Raw genomic sequence first — 20,834 nt, 5'->3', positions numbered from 1 at the left:
CGGTGTGCATGAAGCAGTATAGCAGGCTCCACTAGGTTGTAGTCACTTGAAGGAGACATTTCTTGTACATATCTGCCTAGCTGTACAAGCTTTCAACAAATTTGTATCTACTTTGTTATTTGGAACTTACAATAACCTGAGATGTAAGAAAGATCAACAGTGCAAGATGAAAAACTAAAACTTCTGGAAGTTCTGTTGCTTGCCACATTCACTATGATGAGCAGGTAGAGAACTGGGCCAGAAGCCATCACTCCTGACTCCAGATGCAGTGACCATTCTGAACTGAGCCAGAAACCATCATTCCTGACTCTAGACACACTGACCATTCTGAACTGAGTCAGAAACCATCATTCCTAACTCCAGATGCAGTGACCATTCTGAACTGGGCCAGAAACCATCACTCCTGACTTCAGATGCAGTGACCATTCTGCGTTGGGCCAGAACCCATCACTCCTGATACAATGACCATTCTGAACTGGGCCAGAGGCCATCACTCCTGATTCCTGATACAGTGACCATTCTGAACTGGACCAGAAGCCATCACTCCTGACTCCAGATACAGTGACCATTCTGAACTGGGCCAGAAGCCATCACTCCTGACTCCAGATACAGTGACCATTCTGCCATGAAAGAAAACAGTTAGGCTAAAACAAAGGAACCTGGGCCTTAAAGGAGAGAGAGTTGTGAGATCGGTACAGATTTGGACTGCCACCCTCTTTTCCACAGGTGACCACTGAAACGGTCCTGAAACCTGAACTGGCTGCCCAGTTCAATTCATTCCATTGCAGTAACCTAGAAAGGCATCTCCTCTCAGCATTGTTCATGTCCAACAGTCATGGCCTGTTTTAACTGATCCTAGATCCTCTGGGCCGTTCTACCACATCTGACCTCCTCTGTCTGTCCCCAGGACCTCCATGTGAATTTAAAATGACCCATAAAATAAAATAAACTTTATGAGTGAAATTTATAATTTGATCCAGTAAAACACTAAATGATCGAGATATCAACAGGGACCTAACATCATGTTGATGGTGAATAAGTGTCCAAAGTGTGTGTTTGCTTTTTATAGCCTCTGGATGCTAGTGTGGTCTCCTGGAGCTGAGGTCAATCCTTCATTCAGTTGATGAACAGCCTGGTACAGACTGACCAGATCTGTTAATGTACAGAGACTCACACAGACCAAGCAGACTTCACCCAGACAAGTCATGGGAACATGTAGCTTCTTCTTAGGTAAGTCAGTGGCAAGCACCTGACTTGGAAATTTGCAGAAATTTTTTTTTTTTTTTTTTTGCAGAAAATTAACTGAGCTACTTTTTGTGGAATTATTTAGTAACCAAGAAAAAAATGTTGCTCATAAATACAATGTTACATAACTAATCTTTAGGTTTCTTTCTGGGAAAATTGAAAGTTGGCTCTAAAATGATAAGCAATTCCATCTGCTTCCCACTGTTTTCTAGCTGCACCACTATCGAGTACAACATTTTCTTCCCCATCCCGAATCTGCCTTTGTGTGGTCTGTGAGCCCTTTTAATTAGCTCCTCCACCTTCCCTTGCAGGGGTCTGAGAATCCACACAGTCTGCACTTTCCTTGTCCAAATCAGTAAGAGACTGTGTTCCCCATAGTGAATCTGTGTGTGTAGACACTAGTGATGGTTTAGACATGAGGGGTTCCCCAAAAACTCATGTGTGAGACACTACAGAAGCTTCAGAGGTGAAGTGATGAGCTCATGAGAACTTTAACACAGTCAGTGGATTAATTCACCGATGATGATTAACTGGGAGGTAACTGTAGGCAGCTAGGGTGTAGCTGGAGGAGGTGGGTCAAGGGGGTGTGGCATCACCCCCCCACCATGCCCATGTGCCATGATGTTCTGCCTCTCCTTGGGCACAGAGCAATGGACTCAGCCATCAATGGACCAAATCTCTGAAATTGTGAGTCATAATAAACTTTCCCTCTGATGATCTTGTGGGATCTTCTCATCACAGTGAGGTCAAGCTGCCTGACAGCCCTCCTCCCATTCCAGGACACGCGGCATGGCTTTGGTACGTTGACTTTGCAGATCCAATGACATACCCAGTTAAAACACACCATATGGGCATTTGCAGGCAAATGGATGAAATTGGAGAATATCATGCTAAGTGAGATAAGCCAATCTCAAAAAACCAAAGGACGAATGATCTCGCTGATAAGCGGATGATGACACATAATGGGGGGTGGGAGGGGTTAGTGTTAGGGTTAGGGTTAGGTTTAGGGTGAGGGTTAGAGAGGGTGGCAAGAATGGAGGAAGGAAGGACTGTATAGAGGGAAAAGAGGGGGGTGGGGGGAAGGGAAAAATAACAGAATGAATCAAACAACATTACCCTATGTAAATTTATGATCACACAAATGGTATGCCTTTACTCCATGTACAAACAGAGAAACAACATGTATCCCATTTGTTTATAATAAAAAAAAACCACCATGTGTTCCAGTGTGTCCGACTTAGGAGAGAATAAACTGAGGAGATTACAGAGGGAAAAGTTCAAGAAAATTAAGTTTTCAAAACCGTGTTCAAAGTTTAATCTCAAGCTGGATTCTGGTAAACATAAAAGCCAAGAAAAGTTGGAAAGTGCTCATTTTTCCAACCCAGCCCTGCAGGCTCTTACACAGTCAAGCTGAGCCTCCCAGGCCGAGGAGGCAGCTAGTGCATTCAGTGTAACATGTTTCTGGGAAAACCTTGAATCTGAGTCTATGGAGGGTGGTGGACCAGGAAACTGACTCCAACTTTGTGCCCAACACAGACCTTCCTGAACATGCACCAGCTTTAAAGCCTCTCGCCCTGACGAGGTCCTCAGCAGCTGTCTTGACATGGGATGCCACACTCCAGGGCGAAGGACAGAATGAACTCCAAGGCAGGAAACCATGGAGTCTGTAGGCATCACACATGTGGCCACAGAATGAGGTATCTGGATCTTTGGAATAGAGTGTCAATGAGGAATTAAAACTCTCCTCATTAATGTCAAAAGACCTGAAGTTTTCAACTCAGGGTATGTTGAAAATAAAAAGGGTAAGATTCTGTGGTGGGCACCATGACCACCCTGAAGATCCTTCTTAGGACCATGGGAGGGTCCTTTAGATTCAGGGAGAGACAGCCACTTAGTAGTGACCACTGAGCACCCTGGGAACTGTCCTTGGCTGGAGTAAGCCACCTGTTCAAAGTGACACCCACCCCCAGACAGCAGTATCTACTGTGGTCAGCGTGGAGTGAGCCCAGTAGTCGTCCCTGGCTCTTGAGCACAGGGTCGTCCGCAGGGTGCCCTGTGAGACAGGCTGCAGCCTGGGGTGTTCAACTGCCCACTTCAGTTTCTCCTTCTCCTCACCCCACTGCAGACGCTGTGCTTGACAGCTCTTCCCAGGCAACCTGCTGCACACAAGTGTCTGACTCAGGCAGCTACCCAGGGAACTGGACCCAAGATGGGAGAGGCCCCATCCCCCTCCTGAGAGGTCTCCTGAGTGGTCCAGCTGCCTCCTGCTGGGGAAGGGTGGGCTGTGTGGTGGGCACCATGGCCATGCCTGTCCCCATGTGGAGAACACAGATTGGTGGCACCAGCTCACAGTCAGCCTGTCACCTGTTCAAAAATCTTGGAATTCCCTTACTGATAAGATGTTCTGTTCTCATCCACCGATCCTGAAATTCAGAATTTCAGGTTCTCATTTTGGGGAGCTGAGCAAGCTGTGGATGCTTCCTAAAGAGGATGCAGCTTGATGGACCTATGCCCTACTGGCCCATCCTGCACACTCCCTGCCTGCTGGTCAGCAGGGACTTACAGGGCAGTGCTGCACACACCTTGAAGGCATGGTCCTGGAACTGTACTGACCAAATCCAGATCTCAGTCACCACTGGTTACTGTGTGGCCTAAGAAGTTGCTCAACCTGGTCTCTGTATCCTCGTGTTAAAATGGACCTGGCAACAACTTGTTGCCAGGACTGACAGATAACACATGGAAAGGACCCCACAGACAGCCAGGTATGGCTGGATTTGCAGCAAAGCCTCCACTGCACCCAAATCTCTTCTCAGTGTTAGCCCTGACTCATCCACTACTGTTTTGCTTTACCATGCTGACCTTGATCACCTGGTGCACCTTGGTGACTGCTACGTCTTTTCTCTGCATCATGTATGCAAACTGGTCCTTTTGATTCCCATTCATGCAGATACATTTTTTCTCCTAGAATTAATATTCTTTCCTTGTCTTTAGTGAATTTCATTCATCTGCTGGGGATGTCCATCTAACGGACTGGCCTCTTTTTTGGGACAGTAAGCCCACAAACCCTCTCCCACACACTGGTCCGCACCGTGAGCATAGCCCTCTAGTTCTGTGCCAGGACTTGCCCACCTTTTCTGGAAAGGGCCTGGTAGTAAACATTGCAGGCTCCACAGGTCTTAAGATCTGTGTCGAAATTATTCAACATGGCATTATGGGGTCAGACAACATGTGAACAGATGTGCTGGCAGTGTTCCCCTAAAAGGCTATCTTCAGAATAGGTGACAGGAAGCATTTGACCTCGGGCTGCAGTTTGCTGGCTGCTTTTCCTCCTTTTCTTGGGAAATTAATGTTTATTAAACTTACACAGACAACCATCAACCTCATCTCATGGTTTCCTCCTGACCCGCCTAATTGTTTGGTTTACAATTTATTTATTGATGAAAAGTTTACGAAGGGCAAGTTGGAAAGCCTGCAAAAGTCAAATAGGTTACATCCATCCTGCCTGTGAGACCAACCATGCCTGGAACGTGTTAAATGAAGAATAAAGACCTTGCCATCCAGCCTCACACCCTTGCTTCCCACGGGAAGTGTGTCTTCCAGGCACGCTGGGGCTTGCTGTGTTTTCTCTGCTCCCGAGCATGTGCTGGGACTAACTCCACTTGGCATCCCTCTCAGGATCCAGGTTCCACGCTATCTTCGGTGTCCAGCTTTCGCAAGCTTCTGCCACGCAGGCCAGCACTCATTCCTCTGTCTTGCAGTCCTTGCACACTCTAAGGGGCTCCGTATTGCTTTGGTGGAGATGCTGAGTGACTCGACGTTACTTTGTGGAGAGACATTCACAGGCAATGTGGTACACCGACCACTTCTAGAGACTCTGTAAGTCCTGTTCTTTAATCAAGAATTTCTTATGGTACAAACTAACAAAACAGCTGTAAACCATCCTATGAACTGTTTCATAAAGAATCATCTCTGGGTGGGAGGTGTTAGCGTTAGGGTTAGGGTTAGGTTTAGGGTTAGGGATAAGGAGGGTGGTAAGAATGGAGGAAGGAAGGACTGTATAGAGGGAAAAGAGGGGGAGGAGGGGTGAGGGGGAGGGAAAAAAATAACAGAATGAATGAAACAACATTGCCCTATGTAAATTTATGATTACACAAATGGTATGCCTTGACTCCATGTACAAATAGAGAAACAACATGTATCCCATTTGTTTACAATAATAAAAAAAAGAATCATCTCTTTTCCAGAGAAACACATTAACATTCATAACAAGCACTTAGAAACTTAGAAGACCTATCGTCTAGTCTTGGTGATGCTATGTTGATACACAACTTTGGATAAGGTTGTCAATGCTCTGTGACTTAGTTCCCTCCTATGTAAAATATATTAGATGTACAAAATATCCCTCAGGGTGCCCTCTGTATGCCAGCTACACTGCTGGCAAAGGCCAGGCGTCCACCTCTTCTCGGTGGTCTCTGCTGGAATCCGAGGACATGACCATGGGGACAGGACTCCTCCTTCCTCCTCCAGAACTCCAGGGCTCCTTTCATCCATGGTCTGAGTTATTTCCAGCCACTTCAACATGGAAGTCAGGGGCTTGGAATGCTCATGTGGCTTCCCTGTGACATTAGAGGCCTGCTCTGGGAAGGAAGCATGTTCGTGGGTGGCAGTGGTTTCTTCAGTCCCGTTGGTGCCTTTCTATGAGAGAACAAGGCCACACCTGCTGGGACAGAAGTTAATCTCCATGGAGTCAAAGTAAGAAAGTGTTGGCTTCTCCAGAGTCACTGGAGACGTGAGCAGAGAGTTGTGGTAGAAAAGCAGAGAAGCTAAAGGGGAAATAAAAGGAAAGGGAACGCAGAGAGTACCAACTGGGGATACAAAAGGCTTAATGGAGCAACGATTTAAAACTATAAACCTTTTTAGGGAAGGCAGATTGAAATTCCACAGAGCTTCAACTTTCCTCTAAATGCTTGTGATTGCAGAGACTCCCTGGGGTGCCACTACCTCTGGAGAGCCCCCAGCAGCAGGGAGCTCTGTCCTACCCACTGCAGAGGAGGTTTCGTGCAGGGACCTGGGACATCCCACACCAGTGTGGAGAGGATGTAGTCGTGCTTTCCAAAGTGGGGACATGGCCTGAGGACCATCCATGCACAGTCACCAGTACTGTTCCAGGCTGCGCATGTTCTGGAAGTTTCACCTTCACTGCAGTTGTCAAGGCAACCAGGCACCGAGGGAACCTGTGGACAAGGAGTGTGGGCCTCACTGAGTCTCGCCTTTACCTGCCAACTGCAGGTGGGAGCACTACTCTCGCCTGGGGCACAGGCCTCAGGAGCCGAGGAAGGTCCAGGCACTGACAGCCTGCATGGGGCCTCTCACAGACCCACGGGGATCTGTACCCTGAGGACTTCTCAAGCAGAGCAACCTTTAAAGGCAACCGTTATTTTTAACCATTCCTTTAATTTGGGGTCAGGCATCACATGAAGTCAGCCCGACATTATGAAAAGCAATCAGCCAAGGAACTTCAGAAAACAAAGAGTCTTGTTTGCTTGTTTATTTGCTTCCAAACCAACCTGTACTTCCTGAGCCGCAATTTTGGACATTGTGAACATTCTAATTGAAATGGGCCCAACAGCATAGATCCAAGTCATAAAGAGCACAGCCTCAAGGACATCAGACTGTGAACAGGAGGAAAGTACCATTGCCCTTGTGGGGACCAGCCTGCGGCAGTGCAGGGCCCTGATGCAGCTGAAAGTCCATGGGCACCCAAGTCCCCTGTGGAAAATGGCGCAGCATTCACACGTGACCTCTGCAATCCTGCACAGGCATGGCTAGATCACCTCCCCATCTGACGCAGGGAAAATGCTGTGTAAATTGTTGTCACACTGCTCTTTAAGGAGTAATAGCAAGAACTGTAAATGTTCAGTGTAAATACAATTATTTTTTCTAATATTTTCAGTCTACAATGGGTGAAATCTGCAAAAGCAGGACCCACGTTCACAGAGGACTGGCTGTGTTCAAACTGCAGTAAGTCCCTGCACAGCCAACCTGGGGTGGGAGGGGTTCACTGCAACCCAGGGAGTGGAGCCCTGGGCTCTCCTGGGTGATCATGAGGGCCACAAATTCACCCCATTTTTTAAAATCTTTCAATGTGGGAAAAAGACAAGGAAAACTTTGCAATAAATTATATGTCAAAAGCAGATAATTTGCTTTTAATGCAACTATCTGGTCTAGACGCATTGGCTGGAAATGCCATTAAAATGTGTTATTAGTTATTTTTTCTGGTCAACGCTAAGGGCCATGCAGACCCCGTGCTCCCACTGTCAGGCTGTGTACACTGGCACCATGCCAGCGGCACTCCACTAGGGATCCAGGCCTCGGGGTTCATTTTTGGTTTCGTTACCAGTGCTCTCTGCTTCCTAGACTGCAAGTCCCTCAAGGGCAGGGGCAGCCTCACCACAGCCTGGTGGCCCTCCCCGATGGCCTCCTGCTTGTGCCATCTGTTTATGACTCACTGGTTGCCCAGGATGCCCACGTCATCTGATGCTGAGGATGCAAGGTTGAGACGGTGGCACAGTCGGCTTCGCAGGCCTTGATTTCTGTCAGGGACATGCATCAACCAGTTGCAGGGACTCAGAGTGGGAGGCTGCCCATGTAGGCGTCCAGCTGGTGGTGCAGTTATGTGGACAGAGGGGTCTGTAGACCACCAAGTGTCTTGAGAACATCATACGCAACCCCCATGGGGTGCTCACCAATCCTTCCCCTGGCGTGTGTGCCAACACCATCCGCTCACAAAGGAGACACCAGGACCAGAAGACATTCAGTGAGGTCAGGAACCTTGGGGCTGGTGGCTCCGACTGGGCCACACTCAGGCCAGCGGGCCGTTAGTCACTGTCAGTGAATGACTTCTGCAGAGACAGTATTGAAACTGAGGCCTGGAGGGAGGAGGCAGCTGTGGAACGGGAAGGGTGGTGACAGCATCCAGAGGGCACAGCAGCCAAAAAGCTCATGTGAAGCCTCAGTGCCTCTCCAGGTAGCTGCAGAGGTCTCCTTATCCACAAGAGTCCGTCATGGCCTTCTGCCAGATGACCCAGAGGAAGGGAGGGGTCTGCTCCATTCAGAACTCAGATGACCAGGTTTGCTGTGTGCTTTCCTTTACAGGCCCGGTGGGCAAAGGCAGCTGGGGTGGAAAAGGAGTAAAGGCTTGGGAGCCAGACACACTTGGGGGAACCCAGCTGCAGCCCTTGCCACCGCCCCATGGAGGACAGGAGCTCTTGCCTTCCCTAGGAGCCAGCTGCAAGGTGAAGCTGGGCGTGACCCTGGCCACACAGTGAGGAGGACTAGATGGGCTCTCCATGGTGGGGGGAGAATGTGCTGGACGCAAAGACAAAGCCACAGGCTGTGCTGTCTGCCTCTGCCCGTGCCATCCAGTGGGTTGGTGAATGCAGTGGTGAAAGCAACAGCCTGACTGGCATGAGGGCTCTGTGGCCTGTGGGGTGGTGGAGGCAGGGAGCGAAACCCAGCACAGATTGCCCACCATCGTGTCCACCCTCTGCAAGGCTTGGGTTTCCGGGACACTTGTGCCACCATTTCTGGATTTTCAGAGATTTCAACATGGCTTCTGTTCTACCCAAACTTTGGGTTGCATTTATGGGGTACCCACCAGGTGTCATCAATTGAACATAAATTACACTGCTTGACTCTCATGGCCTCCAGGGAAAATTCTCCTCCCTCCTGTGCTGCTCTCCATTTCCACCCACATATGTTCTCCTTTAACTCCTGGTCACCAAGCCTTAAGCCCCCATCCCCTACAAGTTAGCAGAGCCATGTTGGTAGCTGTGAACAAGGAAAGGGGAGCAGAGGGGCATGCCTCCTCTCCAGTGCAGGCACCAGTGCTTGGTTCTGGAGCTCTGCCTTCATCTGCATGACCATTATGGGCCACTTCTTCAAGATGTGATTCCCACAGCATGACGCAACACCCAAGGTCGCCAGGTAACTGCAGACATGGTGTGAATTAGAAATGAACCTTTTCTGTGTTAGGCCATGGAGATCTAGAGTGGCTTCTGGTGCAGCAAAGACTGATTGATGCTGGCTGTGACATCAGATAAGGATTCTGAGACTCACGTTTGAAATCATTCCTGTCTGAATCCAAACCCGTGCTTCTCCCTCTATACACTGTCATCAGTTTTCCATCACTATAACAAATACCTGGGAGAATCAACTGGAAACAAGGAAAGGTTTGTTTGGACTCATGGTTTCAAGGTGTCAGCCCAGCTCTGCTGTCCTGGGCATGTGGCAACCCAGGAGGTCATGGCAGGAGCAGGTGGCCAAAGAGGCCTGTTCACCTGATGGTGGCCAGGAGGCAGAGAGGAATAGGGGGCCAGGCCCCAACAGCACCTTTGCAGGCATGCCCCTGGTGACCTACCTCCTCCTACTCAGCCCCACCTCTCCAGGCACCAGTGCCACTGGCTGGCAGCAGAGCCTTCAGCACCCAGAACTTCAGGGGCCACAGGTCCACACCAGCAAGTACTCCACGTGAAGACGTCAGGAGAGACTGAACACCAGCACGACACGTCGCACCAGCACTCTGGAGCAGGGAATGCAGCAGGTCTGGGGCAGAGCTGCCTCGAGCACCACTGTCTCTGGAAGGGTGGTGCTGGACACGTGCTCACAGAGATCAGCACGGTCAGGGAGTCACTTCTCAGGGAGCTTTCAGAGCAGCCATAATGTCCTTTTCCTTTCTGAGTTTGGAGTCAGCAAGAGAGAGATTCAGGAGTCTGATAGAGGCAGAGACACTGTCAAAGAACTGGGTCCGGAGATGTGGGTTGGTCTACAGGAACAATGGGTTGTGTTATATTAAAGAACTAAACCAACCCACAGAATCACAGGTGGATGGAGAGCGTCTGCCTGCCCCCACAAAGCAGTCCCAGGAGCCACCACGCCAAGCGAGCCATCAGAACACCCCACCAGCAAGGTCTGAGCCTAGCTCCCCTGCTCTCTGCCCACTCCAGCCAGGTGGGTCACTCCTTCCTGAGGTTGAAGAGGCTCAACAACCCTTTTCTTCCTCCTGCCTCTGTCATTCAAAGAGAGTGTGGATGCAGCCCTTGCTAAACCTGTGAATCTGTGTGATGTTCAATGCTATGACCAAGAGAAAGTGTTCACCAGCAGACAAGAGCGTAGCCATCACATAGTGGACAGAGTGCTCACTGAGCACTGACAGGGCAGTGCCAGGGCTCTGGACGGACTCCCCCAGGATGTGTGCAGAGATCGGAGGCCATGACAAGCACTCCAGAGCCCATGGAACCAGAGGTTAAGAACAGAACTTGACCTGCAATGGGCAAGAGGCCCAGACTGTGCACTAACCCCAAAAAGAAAGGTTCAAAGCCAGAGCACAGCCCATCAGAACAAACAGAAGAGAGGGACATTTTGAACTGTCTTTGATTTATGACCTCCTACAGGACATTGAGACATTTATGATCAATGTGTGTGCCTACTGGCATCCCCAGGAGCCATTGGTGCTGCCTCACACATGGCAGTTGGTCAGTCCAGTCGACAGACGTGCGATCTGCACCCTGTTGGGCAGGCAACAGACCCAGAGGCAGCCATCCACTCCCTGGAAATGGTGCCAGTCACTCCAGGCCTTGGGGCTGACCCAGAGAGGGGGATTTGCAGGGAAAGGCAGGTTGGCAGGAATAAGACCATAACAACCTTCCTACACAATTCCCATTTGGAACTTCCTACACCAGCATGTTTCTGTAATTCACCTTTAAACAGTCGTTGGGTTATTTGCACATTTACTATACAACTTCCTCAACACATTTCTCCTAACGTGGACACCAGTGGAATGCCAATAAAGGTAAGCCACTATTCTGGATTGCTGTTAGTCCACTGACAGTTTATTCCAAGTGATTATGCCACGTGATATGGGAAGGTAAATTTAGATAATAAAATGTGAAATATTTCATTTCTATAAAATGTAAAATAGACACTTATCCTCAAGGAGCTCCCTCCTGTTTAGGGCAAGAGAAAGCTAGAAATTTACAGTCCAGACATATCTCTCTTCTTCCCATCAGTTCAATGGGTTTTGCAGAATCCCACTCACTCAACATCTCTGAATGTCTCTAGCGCCCACAGCACCATTGCATGAACATACCCTCCCCCTCGAAACAGTAGGTAAGACCACCGTGAGACCAGGCAGTTCCTCACCTTACCAGTCCACTCTGCTCAGAAAGCTTGCTTAAATATTAGTTTCTGCATCCTGAAGCCCCGGCCTGGGCAAGACTGCCCTGAAAGGTGCTGCTGTGCCTGTAGCTTCCCTGGCCTCTCACCCTTCACAGGACTAGAATTGTATGACTGCCAGCCATTGGTTTAGCCTCCACTGCTGGCAGGAGAGGTCCACCTGATGGGACTAGCCCCGTCTTAGGACTCAGTCTGACAGCTCTCTGACTGGCTACAGCAGGCTTTCTAAAAAGCCCTAGCCTAGACACAGGTGCTGTTGATCAGCTGGTGTCCAACTGTAAATCAACTCCTTCAGGGATGGCATAGTGTAGCAGATTTAGTAAGTTAAGGCACATTAATGACTGATCTGGGCCAACGTTTAATCTTAGTCCTGGTCAAGTCTTCTGCTTTGTCACCAAACTGAAAGGAGGAGGGAGGACTTGCTGTCTCTCCCCAGGTGCTGTTCTCCTTCAAGGAATGATGCAAACTGCAGGTCTTTGTGGTTGTGTTCCCAAGGAGAAGATGGTGGGCTAGCCTGGTGGAGGGTCCCCATGCAGTTGCTGTTGGGTGTGGGTCTGAAGAGCCACCCCACCGGCCTGGATTGGCACTGAGGTCATGGCTCGCTGGTTCTTGGACTTTCCACAGATGAACACTGAGAACATACTGGGGGCTGGATTCTGGGGACTCAGTGAAATCACAGACTGCTGCCTTCCTGAAACTTGCAGTAGAGTGTTGGCAAAGGTGGGGAATGAGTGACAGCAGGTTGCAGGTATGGCGAGCACCAGGAGTAGAGGTATGCATACCTTAAAAAACTGGGAGTGAAGAACAGAACAGAAGATAGTAGGAGTTTTCAGAACAAGAATTTGATGGTTGGAGTCTAATCAACTTGTGGACCTTGCTCACAGCACAGAAGGAGTTGGTCAAGATGCTTAGCTAGCCACCCACCTTCTCTGTGGTGGTATCATGTCCATTTCAGAATGTATCCTATGAATTTTTACCACGTCATCTATTAATTACCTAATTACACCATCTAATTATGGGATTCTTCATGTATTTGCACTGATTATGTAACTGGGCGCAATTATGCTAATTGGGTTAATGATACAGGATAACAGAATACAAATTGCTTTAAAGGGACACTGGGAAGGCTGGTCGGTCAAACCCTTTGGAGGTGGATTAGGATCTATGGGCAGCTCAGACATCCCCTCTCGCCCACCCTCATCCTGACCTTTCAGATCTGTTCAAGAGAACCATGTGGAGGAATCGGCAAAATTTCTGGCCAAGATTAGGAAGCCAGGACAAAGCTGTCGGCAGGCAGGGTCTGGGATGACCACAGGGGTCCCCTCTAGGCGGACCTGCCACAAAGATGCCCATGCCCTAGAGCCCAGGGCCTGTAGTGCATTAACTTCTGTTCCAGGAGGGAACCTGCAGGTGTGATTGGAGTGAGGCCTCGAGAGGAGAGGCTACCTTGGTTCTTTGTAGGTCCGCTCTACTCACCCTCCTATTGGGTTAGCGAGAGATGACCACCCAAGGCACAAGAATGAGTCTGAAGATGGCTGGTTTTAAGAAACAGGCACCATGTGCGAAGATCAGAGGGAGGCCCCTGGGAGGTAAGAGTGTGGCCAGCAACGGCCAGGGAGGAGAAGCACTGTGCAGCTCAGTTCTGCCTCCCAGATGACGGAGAAGGTGGATTCTGCTCTGGAACCTACAGAAAGGAACACAGCTTTCCCAACACCTTGGTTCAGCCTGGCGAGGGCCCAGTTCAGACTTCTGACCAATGGAGCTGCAGGATGATGGATGGGGCTGGCTCAGCCCCCAGGCTTGTGGAAGTTGGTTGCAGCAACATAGGGACTATGACACTGCTCCCCACCCTGCTCACCTCCATCACACCAGCGATGGCCACACAGCTTGCCCTGATCAGAGTCTGCTTTTAGGAAGGTCTGACAGTCTTGCCCCCACAGGAACATGGATCAGGGACATCTGCATTTTCAGTTTAGCTCTAACTGTATACTAAAGTAAAAATTTGCCCACGAAAGTAGAGAGCTTGATCCTTGAGGGAAGGTTCTGGTAATTTCAGATCCTAGTTCAGTGTCTGCATTAGTGAGAGGAGACCTGTGTGACATGTCAGTTCCCCTGCGGTGAGGCAGGGGTGACAGCATTGCCATGAGGCACACACATGAGGTCCATCACTGCCTCACCCATACACAGCCTTCCATGAGTGTCCTTCCTTCCTCTGGAGAGAGGCTGAGCCACCAACGACTGCATGGAGAAGCAATAGGCACAGGTGAACACCCTGTGTCTCAGGAATTGGGCACTCCATGGGGCAGAGCCCACCACAAACTGAGCTGCTTGATGTGGCTACAGAACCCCTGGAGGGCCACACTCATGAAGAAGGAGGCCAGGTCTTCTGGAGGCTGGCTTGAGGGACCTCACAGTGTGGCTGCTCTGCTCTGCTCATTAGGAAGGAAGGAAGGGGCATCTGCAGAGGAGCCCAGTGGGTTTACCTCCTGCACTTTCTGCCAGGGTTAACTGGCCGTTGAGACTCAGGGAGGGAGGTCAGCTCAGCGTCTGGATTTGTATCTGTGACCTACAGACATCTGTAAGACACTTGACCTGAGCAATATCTGAGAAGGATGTGCTGAATGCTAGTCGAGGAAGTTCAGAAGTCATGCGGCTCTGGGCGAAGGCAAACCAAGGCCTGTGGTGCCTTAGATCATGTAACCTTCTAGTGATCTTGTGCAAGGCGAGCACATGCCTCTTATGTGTACTTATGACACACAAAGGAAAAGTTCTCTCCCGTGGCTGGCAACCAGTAGGAGCCGATGGCTTGCTCTTCAGCCTCCCGGCTCTGAGGAGGTGCTGGCAGCTCTCGGCCACACCCCGATCCAGAGCTTGCAGCCCCAGCATCTCCAGGAGCAGTTGCTTCCCACTCAGATGTTCCCACCTCAGTCTGGAGCCATGGAAGGTGGACAGGCCCCAAATCTCCACGCCATCTGAATCCAGAGGTGATCTTCACTTTGGCCCAGTCCAGGGAGACAGCAGGGACCTCAGAGCCTGACCTCTAGTGTCAGGTTCCAACTCAGCTGCTGCTTAGATCCAGTCTTGGAGATGGTTTAAGGCAGTCGCCACAGGTAAAACTTGCTGAGCGTCCTCAAGGTGAGGAGGGGCTCACATATTCCTGAGACCCCCAGGAGATCTCACTGAGCCCACACACTACCATCCATGGCTGCTAAGCTTTGTGGCATGAATAGGGGCCCAGTCACCCTCCACCCTCCATTGTGAACTTGACCTGACACGGATCTGGGCCCACTCCCTGAATCAGGATGCTGACCACGTCCCAGTGCCTGGACTTCCTGGGGGACTGTGCATGGTGCACCTGTTAGTCGCCGCCCCTGATGTGAGCTCCTGGCAGGTGTCGTTTCTGGTGTGGTACTGCTGCAGTGTAGAAACCAAGGATGATGGTGTCCAGTAAATGAACGTAGCCAGTGTCTGTGGACTTGAAGGGTCACCCTGAGGAACATGTGAACCACTGCCTGTGAAAACTACTGAATAGGAAGTGCTCTCAGATTCGGCACCACCTCTCCTGGGGTCCTCCAGGGGCCTGGGACATGGAGAGACTCGTCATGAGCTCCCTTCAGAGAATTCAAGTAAGAAAGTGGAGATTCAAATGTCACAGGACAGAAAGAGCTAGAACCTGGGTCCCTCATTGCTGAATGTGCCCCAAGATTCTATGACCACTGGGTTCAGGCTCATCTCTGTCTGGCACATGGTGTTTGCCTGGAGGACAAAGCCCTTGTGTGCACCTTGGCCCAGCACACAGGAAGTTCTCTGCCAGCTTCTGAAGGCCACGTGGCATTCCTCCACGGAGACTTGGTTGGCCTTTGTCCCCCGATCAGGTCCCAGACGCCAGGCTGATGGGAGCCTGGCCCCACCTGACCCAGGATGCGAGTGGCAGTGGGTCAGTCAGGCCTGGTCTGCTCCGGCCATCTCTCCTCACCCTCCTTACTGCTCCTGGCCAAGCAGCCCTCTGGGCACATTGCTTCACTTCCTGGTGTCAGAGCCCAGATGCCGGGGCTTCATGAGCTGTGGTTGCTACCTGCTACATAGCCTCACCCAGTGGTTATTGATCTCCTGTTGCAGGACCAAGCAGAACAATTTCACTTTCTGTGGACTAATGGTGCAGGGAGAGGACTTCAGAGCAAGAAAGGGAGAAAAATCTAATACATTCTCTAAGACAAACCCAGGTCACCCTACAAAGTGCTGTGCCCTATAGATGTGTGGGTGAAACAGATGTTCTGCAGACAAGCCTACTTTGCTAACAAGATTGCCCTCTCCCTGGGGACAGCTTGCTTTGTAAATGGCTTTCCATCCTGTTTGGAGGTTTGGTGTTTGAAGGGTGAGGGAGAGGCACCTCTGTCCTGTGGGCACATGTGTTCGCTCATTTCCTCCACCTAGTGCTGCTGTCTCTGCAGAGTGGAGGACATGGACAGAGCTGGTGTCCTGAACAGGGAGCCCACTTGCAGATCACCCAGCCACCCCTGGATGCTTGCTGCTCAGGGCAGAATACCTAGACCACAGATCTTCAGACTAATTCCCTGGGGCCCTAGAGTTCTGAGGTGCTGCTCAAAGGGCTCTGGAGGCTTGAAGGGTGCTAGGGAGTGAATGTGCATCTCCCCTCCAGATTCTTAGGGTGAAGCTGATCCCTGAGTGTGGTATTTGTAGGGGGACATTGGGAGTGCTTAAGTCATGAAGACAGAGCCTTGGAGGGTGGATGGGTGGCCCCCTGGGAAGAGCCCAGGAGTGGGCTCACTCTCCTGACCAGGACAGGACACAGTGAGACCTCAGCAGACTGCAGTCCAAAAGAGGGCTCTCCTCAGAACTTGATAACAGGACAGACTTCAACTCCAGAACTGGGAGGAACCAAGACCTGTTGCTTATAAGCTGCTCAGTCTGTGGTGCTTGATTATAGCAACTCGATGGACTGCCCAGGAGGAGCATGGTGGTGTCACGGTGGGTCCTGGTCATCCCTCCATCCCCTGCTGCCAGGTGTTGGCTGTTAGACATGAATTATAAGGACTGTATTTCAAAAAGATGTCCATTGCTAAAAGCATTTCAAAGCTGAATCTGAGCACTGTGTTCCACAGTTGATCTGTCCCCAGGCTATGCTCATGTCCCACCATCTTTACAGGCATGTGGCTGGGCAGCCCTCCTGCACGGGCAGGCGCCCCTCCTAGCAGGGGTCCCCTGATCCTCACCTCACATCCTCTCTCCTGGCTTCAACGTCTCCTCCTTGACTGAATGACTCATCAACATGTAAATGCCTTCTAATAAGAAAAAGAAAATCTCCTTGGATCACACATTACCCTTCTCCTAATGCTCTGCCCTCCCTTTACGACAAAGCTCTTCAGAAGAACTGTCCAGGACCAGAGGGAAAGGAGAGATGCTGTGGAATAAAACTGTCCAAATTATGGTTTGTGCATGTGCTAATATCACAACTTATCTTACCATGGTGTGCTATTATTATGCACTAATAGAAACATAAGTAAGGGAGGGAGGGATGGAGGGGTAGAGGGATGGAGGAGAGGGGGAGGGATAAAAGAGTGGGGGAAGAGAAGAAGGAGGGAGAAAGCAGAGGAGGGAGGGAGGGAGAAAGGAAAGGAAGGAAGACAGGAGGAAGGAGGGAGGGAGGGAAGAAGGAAGGAAGGAGGGAAAGGGAGGAAGGAGACAAGGAAGGAGGAAAGAAGGGAAGGAGGAGGGAGGGAGGGAAGGAGGGAAGATGGAAGGACAGATAGAGAGCAGGCCATGGGAGAATCTAAGGGGAACGGAGTGTCATGCAGAGTAATAGGGGTTGGCCAGCACTTTGTGCTCTGCTCACATCTTGTTCAGTGGAGATTAATTCAGTGAGGATTCACTGGCTTTGAGGGAAGCCATAATGATTTCACAAGCCTGCCGCCTTCGGGCCTGTCCTTCAGGAGCCCCATGGAAGGCCAGTTAGCCCAGGCCCTCCTGGCCCAAGTCCAGGTAGACAGGCCTATTTTCAATCTGGCAACTAGAGTCTGAGGACTGTGATTCCAACTCTATTTCTGGAAATGGTCTGTGGCAGAGTGAGAGAGCCTGCTTTGCTGACATGGTCCTCTCCCACCCCTGGTCCTCCAGGGCCAGCTGGCCTCCTTGTCCCCACCTGCACTGCCCACTGAGTCTCTTCAGTGTTTATAGTGACTCCCTTCCTGCATCAGGAGATACTCTCCCCTGTCCAATTCTGGAGAAGTCATCAGACACACAGGGCAGCCCGAGGAGTCCCCAGAGCATGCAGGTGGCCATACTTGGGGAAACCATGAAGGCAGGAAAAGTCAAGATGCTGCCAGGGAAGAGCATTCTCACACTTGCTGCACAGAGTCAGCTTTTCCCGGGCTCCTCAGCCCTCCTGCCTAGGTCATGCATAACAATCCCTGAAGTCACTTGAAATGCCTTAAGACTGAGCTGTTCATACCTGTGACTGTGGCACTTACCAGACTGAGGCTGTAGCTTCCCCCCTACAGCAGGGCCAGAGGGGACACACTTATGTCTTTGTCTGGTTCATCCTGACACTGGGTTTTCCTACACAGCATGAGGTCAGCTTTGGAGGTGAGCTGAGTGGCTGTGTGGAAGCAGAGTGTGCCCCAGGCTTCGTTGGGGCACTGCTGGACACTGGCACTGTGCACACTCATAGGGGAGACCTGTTGAAGACGCTGACATACTGGGGACACTTCAGTCAAGTTAATGGAGGGCCTCAAGCCACGCCCTGGCCTGCATTGTGATTGCAGTTACGTCCCCTCAGTGACTTCGACAATTCCACCCTGTGAAGAATCAGTCTCTGTCCCACTTAGAGGAAGACTTCCTGACTCAACTACAAAGTCAGACTGCACAGAGAAAACCTAAGAAGATCTGAGCCCATGCTATCCAAATGCATGTGCGTGGGAGCCCTGTGTCAGCTCTCTGGAAGGGTAAAGGCATAGGGTAAAGGTAAAGGGTAAAGTTCTCTCTGTGGACCTGGGCAGCTGCCTGGTGGCCCTTGGAGAGGAACCTGCCACAGACCTAGCCTTTCATTGCTGCCTCTCTGCAGATGCACAGGCCCTACCTCCTCCCTGCAGTGTGTTCAGCTCCCACAGGACAGGCTAGATTGGATGCCACTTTTGGTGACAGTTCAGGTAGGCAGCTGGGTTCGATGCAGACTGACAGCTTCATAAATTTGGCTTCTAATTTTATGTATTTATTTCTGTTAAAGAAAAGAGGGAGAGAGGGAATACTCAGAGTCATGAAATCATTAAAACCAATTCCCTTTCTCTCTCCAGCCCTCCCTTGTCCTGAGTGTGTGTGAAATGATCTTTCCACCTACAGAGTCATCTGATGGTATCGATCCAGATGTGGAAATTGGTATTGACTGCGGTGGCTGCTCTGCACACTTCCACAGCTTTTAAAGACACAGCATATAGGTGATTCCACTTTGCACAGGACATAGCTCTGGAGACATTTGCCAAGACACACTAAATAGGACAAATGAAAACCTGGGCTTTGTGTCTTGCTCCCCCATCTAAGCCAAATGGGAGCCCAGAGAACCCCAAACAGGCGCCATGGAAGATGTGCTGCCCTTTCAAGGACAGGCAGGACATCTCCTCTGCACTCTGGTTTCCCCCAGCCTCTGGTAAGTGTTTAAGCACAGCCCATGTTGCTGGAGTCTGTAGAGGAAAGAGAACCTGAAAGCTGAATGGGAAGCCTGGTGTGCTAGTCAGAGATGCAGTTATTAGTTCTCTATTGCTGCCCTAAAAGGGTATCATAAACTCAGTGGTGTTTAAAAAATGCAAATTCATCTTCCCAGTCTCTGGGTCAAAAGTCTAGTTTGCATCTTCTTGGAGTAAAATTAAGGTACCAACGTTGGGATTAATGACATGTTAACTAACTCAGGTTGACTCCTTACTTCCTGGTGGGTGAGCAGGATCAGGGCCTCAAAGGTGGTTTCAAGGGTTAGTGACGATAAATCAGACCACCATCAGGGATTGGTTAACAACAGCTCCACGAACGTGATCAGCTCATGCTTGCCATATAGTCCTATGGGACTCTCACCTGCGTGAACCCACACTAAGCTTAATCTAAGCCTTCCCAAATTCATTCCTGAAGCAGCACAGTGTGATTCTGCCCTAAAATGCACAGCTCACTGACTTGCTGGAGCCCCTCCAAGGCCTGAGCCTTGTCTTTGCTGCTGTGGGTGCAGAGCCGTGTGCCACAGGCGGCAAGGAGCTGAACTTGAGCTCACGTGTTGAAACTGCTCTGTTCTTATGAAATTGCTCCCATTCTCCCAGCGGGAGCCAGGTTTGCTGTCCCCCTATGAGTGAGATGCTGCTCCTCCCCACAACTGCTTGGAGTTACCTAGGTAGCATCTTCCAGGTTCCCTTGTGAACCTTCAGACAGATGCAGGAGCGACTCCGTCCCCGTCTCCGCAGAGCTCCTTTCCCTCCTACCACCTTGCAGTGTGCTCAGGCCAAATTGTCTCCATCTGCTCGCTTTGTCTGTTGCTCTTCTTTTATCCACTGCAAACATCTTCTCCCTTCCTTTCTCCTTCCTTTTCCTGTACTTTGGCTTCATGACTTCATTTTCCTTCCTGAATTCCAGGTTTGCATTTTGTATGGCTTCGCTGGGCACCTTCAGGGGCACCGAGAGGTTAGCATCCCTGGCCTGCCTCTCAGCGGCAGCCACTCTTCCCTGCTGGCCACCATGGCCTTGCACTGTCTTTCCATCATACACATGCACCACTCTTTCATCCAAAGCTAATGCCTACTTTTCTTTTCACAATCAAGAAGCTGGAGGTCTCTGACCTCCTTGAGGTCCCCCTGCCCTGTGTTGTGCTGAGACCACAGCTATAGCCCAGCAAGGTAGAAGAATTGAACCATCGAGGTGAAGCGAGTCCTCTTCAGGAAAATCTAGTGCATTTTAAAGGCAATGCTAATGAGGCTTTGAATCTTCTCTGCAGAGAAAGAAGAACATCTGGAAGGAGAGGCTGTCATGGCCATGAACCACAGAGTGGCACTCTAGGAGGAGGGAAGCAGAGGAAGGAAGATCCTGACTCTCCTTCCCATCTGCATAAAAGACATAACCCTCGCCAACCTCCTGACTCAGTCCTGACCTGTGGCCTTCGCCTCTCCCTGTCCCCATGACCATCACCTCCTGTCTAAGCAGACCGGCTGCTGAAGCCCCAGTGCACTCATGAATTCCAGTGCACTCATGCATTCACTCATGAGGGCATGGTGGGGTCAGGCCTCCTGGGGCACAGGCTCCTGCCCATCTGTAGAAACAGAAGAGTTGACAGAAGCAGCACAGGGGATTAAAAACTTTTTAAAGTCAGG

Source organism: Sciurus carolinensis, unplaced genomic scaffold, assembly GCF_902686445.1.
Source record: "Sciurus carolinensis unplaced genomic scaffold, mSciCar1.2, whole genome shotgun sequence".
Taxonomy (NCBI): Eukaryota; Metazoa; Chordata; class Mammalia; order Rodentia; family Sciuridae; genus Sciurus; species Sciurus carolinensis.
Note: the sequence above shows the minus strand (reverse complement) of the source record.